General features: G+C 32.4%; 1 long non-coding RNA gene across 1 annotated transcript; it reads right to left on the bottom strand.

Moving 5' to 3' along the window:
* Positions 1–690: 690 nt before the first annotated feature.
* On the bottom strand, positions 691–1,333 carry LOC115241239. The gene is made up of 2 exons (XR_003884874.1): positions 1,174–1,333; positions 691–1,094 (listed from the first exon to the last, which is right to left on the bottom strand). It is a non-coding gene; the product is annotated as an uncharacterized LOC115241239 (long non-coding RNA).
* Between the last annotated feature and the right edge of the window lie 3,650 nt (positions 1,334–4,983).

The raw sequence follows: 4,983 nt of genomic DNA, 5'->3' as shown, positions 1-4,983 counted from the left end.
GCTGGCCAATCGCCGTGCCCAATTGTTGGAGCCAATCGCACTTGGCCTGCCACTACCACGGGTTCTCCCCGTATTGATCCCACAATGAACCCGACTACAGCTGTGGTATTAAGAAGTTCGTACTCGGGTTAAACCACCCCCGCCTACCATCTCCGCTCCCTGCCACTTTCTACCCCTTCCTCCGGCTTCTTCGTGGTCTTCATCCTCCGCTACGGCCACCTTCCTTCCATCCCAGGCAACCATCCCCCGCAGCGCGCATAATGAGTCTTAATTAACAGTTTCGTGGTGTTTTGGGAAGCTTAATTTGCCGTGGCGAAAGGGAGAGAAAGGGGGAGGAGAAGATGGCGTCTTCAGGATGGAATTCCTACGGAAATGTTGCTGTCGTGGAAATCGCATTTTCACGTGGCACCGATCGACCGACTTATGGTTTGATTTCAGCTACATTAGGCACGGTCTTCAAAATGAACTTGAATTTACACAAGGATGAGCGAGAAGAAGGCAAAAGGTGTTGAGTCGATCCTTAATGTTACAGGTGGATAATTTATATTTGTAAATAAATGTGAAAATATTAGAGAGGGATATTTCTTCAGATATTAAAACAATTCAGAGAAAATTGAACATGGTTCTCATACAAGGATGATATGCAAAACCGTATATTTTCTTCGATGAAAACATATATTAAAATATTTTTTCAAATATCTTTTATTATGTAGTATCATTGTGCTGAATAATCATGTTGCATATATTAGAATAACATCACTAGAAAGTATTACTAGAATAAATACAAGAAAAAATAATTAAATATATTAAATACATTGAGAATGTTTGACGAACACTCAGTCATTTTAATCACGTTTATGATCATTGATTAAATTTCATCTCTTTGCTCGTCTTTTTACATCCTCGGCCTTTTCAATTTGCTCGACTTTCTAAAACAGATACCAGCGGTAGCGTTGAGAAAAAGCTGTATTTCATGGTCCCTCTTTGTTAAAAATCCACGACACCATTCGATAAAACAGTTCTTGCACAATTGCTTCTTGGCCTCGACACAATTCGGCTGCACGTGTCGATCGGTTTCTCTTCTTCAACAGAACCTATCACCAATTTTAAAATTTTGAACGTAGTCACTAACTCAAAACTATTGTATACCTTGAAATAATCACTTTCGCTTACCGGATTCTCAACTGGACATTATGATCCAAATTCATACTAGCATCTTCAATAAGAAATTAACAATTATTTCTTCATTGTCAAATAGATGAATGTTTCAATTGGTATCCATAGATGCTTATGGTATATTACTATTTGCTAGTAGAAGGATCGATTTCTGATGTATGAATGTGAGCTACAAATGATACTTATTTTATTAAAATTGAGTTTAGTTTTTCGTATGTTAATATTATATATTTGTATATTGTAATACAGATAATTTTTTCTATAAACTTAAAATAGTGATAAAACTTGTTTACAATATTATTACATTTATATTGCAAAAATATGAATAACTAATAACATTATTATAATTTATACATGTACTACGCAAAAAAATTAAAGGGCCACTTTTTTCCTTCTACAGAAAAGACAATTTTCAAGAGGCTGCAATTTTATCACATATAATCGGATTGAGATCAATAAAAAAGCGTTACAAAGCTTGAAGTTTTTAGTTTCAGAATCTTTTAATCGAGTTCAATTCTTTTTATTTGTTACAAAATTACATTATGAAAAAGTGATGTCCGTCAATTGATCAAAATCCGTAAATTTTTCAAAAGTTTGTCAAAGTGTGCCGAAGAAAAAAAAATTATAACACAATTTTGTTAACTGAATTTTAAAGAGCAGAGTTTTATCTTTAATTTAATTAATTAACCTTTAATTAATTTCCTTTTTTAATGAATGTCCTACGATTTTGTTCGCCGAGTTATTCACTGCTGAAATAAAAACAATCTATTGACTTAACTAGTGAAAAAATTATCGCACAATGATTATTAAAAAAGTAAAAAAGTCGGCATTTTAAAATACACTAATTGCTTCGGCCTTTTGCACGAGTAATTGGGATACTTTTTACTTGTAAATATTGTAAAGTTCTACGGAAAAGGCAATTTTCAAGTGACTGCAACTTCATCGCATATAATCAGATTGAGATCAATAGAAAAGCGTTACAAAGTTCCTAGTTTCAAAACCTTTCAGTCGAGTTCAATTCTTTTTATTTGTTACAAAATTACATTATGAAAAAGTGATGTCCGTCAATTGATCAAAATCCGTAAATTTTTCAAAAGTTTGTCAAAGTGTGCCGAAGAAAAAAAAATTATAACACAATTTTGTTAACTGAATTTTAAAGAGCAGAGTTTTATCTTTAATTTAATTAATTAACCTTTAATTAATTTCCTTTTTTAATGAATGTCCTACGATTTTGTTCGCCGAGTTATTCACTGCTGAAATAAAAACAATCTATTGACTTAACTAGTGAAAAAATTATCGCACAATGATTATTAAAAAAGTAAAAAAGTCGGCATTTTAAAATACACTAATTGCTTCGGCCTTTTGCACGAGTAATTGGGATACTTTTTACTTGTAAATATTGTAAAGTTCATAAAAATGTTAGCGTTTTTTCATTAATTTGCATTGATTTAAATAAAAAAGGATAAAAGTGCAATTTTTACTTGATTTTAAAGTAACGATTACATTTTAACAATGGATATTGATTGAAAAGGCAATTAGTGCATTTTAAAATGTCGACTTTTTTACTTTTTTATTCTCTTTAAATTGCTTTTTTAATAATCGTACGATAAACTGTGCGATAATTTTTTCACTAGCTCAAAGTCAATAAATCGATTTTACTTCAGTGAATAACTCGGCGAAAGAAGATCGTAGGACATTCATTAAAAAAGCAAATTAAATATAAAACTATGCTGTTTAAAATCTAGTTAACGAAATTGTGCTACAATTTTTTTTTCTTCGGTACACTTTGACAAACTTTTGAAAAATTTGGTCAATTGACGGACATCGCTTTCTCATAATGTAATTTTGTAACAAATAAAAAGAATTGAACTCGACTAAAAGATTCTGAAACTAGAAACTTCAAGTTTTGTAACGCTTTTTTATTGATCTCAATCCGATTATATGCGACAAAGTTGCAGCCAATTGAAAATTGCCTTTTCTGTAGAAGGAAGAAAGTGGCCCTTCTCTCAATTTTTTTTTGCGTAATGTAATATAGTTATAACAATAATTAAATCAAATTATCTTATATGTAAATTATTCAGTATTTAATAAGTACTTACAGATTTCGTTTTATGTCTATTAATTTCTTCCAGTAGATGCGAAAGTAATGATAAGTGAGATAAGGTCAAACTTAAAGCAAACAGCTTCATTTTGATTATTAATTAAAAAAGCAAACAAGAGAAAAGACTAAAAGAAAATAGTAAGTGAATCCATTGAGCGCAGATGAGACTACACACAGAAAAATACATATTATATACAAGTAAATATTACTTGTTTCAAGTATTTCATAAGTTCATATATCCGCAAATCTATCATAAGTTCATCATAAGTATCAAATTTATTCAAAATATATTCTGAATCCTAATAAATTTAATATTTCAATCAAGAATATTAAATTATATAATTGAAAGAAATACATTAAATTTTTCTGATCTAATAAATTTTCTTACATTAAATTAACCATATCTGACTTTCCTTCGATAAAATTTGATAATATTCTTCAAAAGAAACTATTTACTTTTTTTGAGTACATGATAATGAGTATTTCTAAAATTTGTGACAAGTCTATTTTAAGACTATTATTAAGAAAATATTCTTTGTTAAAGATAACTGTTACTTAAAAGAAGTAAAGTAAACTGAGTAATCATTTTACTTAGCAATAGAATAATATTTTTCTGTGTGTATGTATCAAATACGAGAAAGGTTGACACTTAAATAAGATTTAGGATTTACAGGCTGTAGCCTGCGTCATTTCTACGGGACATCACCGGCTTTTTATTTTTTTTACAAATACAAAGAAAGTCTTTATCTTTCAGCAGCAAACGGCTGTTAAGATCGATGCCTTCGTAATATAGAATGAGGGGCATTCCCGATTCACGGATTACTGACATCTCCGTGAACTCTCGCCTCGATTACGTAAAACATCTCGCTCATATCATTTTTTCTATTATCGCGCTGTTTCGATAATCTATATTTAATGATTAAGTGCATATCAACATATATTTGTATTTATGATACGATTTATTTTGCATACACATTACTGTCGTGCGCAAATATAATTCACAATTTTGCATATTTTATATTTTTTTTAAACTAATATAAAGATTGAAACGCATATATACATAAGTCTTGAGCATAACTTATGATTTTTGACTAGACTTTTACACTTTATTTTGAAAATATAGATGTATATGTGTGTATGCGTGAGAGAGAGAGAGAGAGAGAGAGAGAGAGAGAGAGAGAGAGAGAGAGAAACGGAGAGAGAGAGAGAGAGAGAGAGAGAGAGAGAGAGAGAGAGAGAGAGAGAGAGAGAGAGAGAGAGAGAGAGAGAGAGAGAGAGAGAGAGAGAGAGAGAGAGAGAGAGAGAGAGAGAGAGAGAGAGAGAGAGAGAGAGAGAGAGAGAGAGAGAGAGAGAGAGAGAGAGAGAGAGAGAGAGAGAGAGAGAGAGAGAGAGAGAGAGAGAGAGAGAGAGAGAGAGAGAGAGAGAGAGAGAGAGAGAGAGAGAGAGAGAGAGAGAGAGAGAGAGAGAGAGAGAGAGAGAGAGAGAGAGAGAGAGAGAGAGAGAGAGAGAGAGAGAGAGAGAGAGAGAGAGAGAGAGAGAGAGAGAGAGAGAGAGAGAGAGAGAGAGAGAGAGAGAGAGAGAGAGAGAGAGAGAGAGAGAGAGAGAGAGAGAGAGAGAGAGAGAGAGAGAGAGAGAGAGAGAGAGAGAGAGAGAGAGAGAGAGAGAGAGAGAGAGAGAGAGAGAGAGAGAGAGAGAGAGAGAGAGAG

This window comes from Formica exsecta, unplaced genomic scaffold (genome assembly GCF_003651465.1).
Source record: "Formica exsecta isolate Colony F162 unplaced genomic scaffold, ASM365146v1 scaffold47, whole genome shotgun sequence".
Classification (NCBI taxonomy): domain Eukaryota; kingdom Metazoa; phylum Arthropoda; class Insecta; order Hymenoptera; family Formicidae; genus Formica; species Formica exsecta.
Note: the sequence above shows the minus strand (reverse complement) of the source record. Positions and strands in the feature narration are given on the sequence as shown.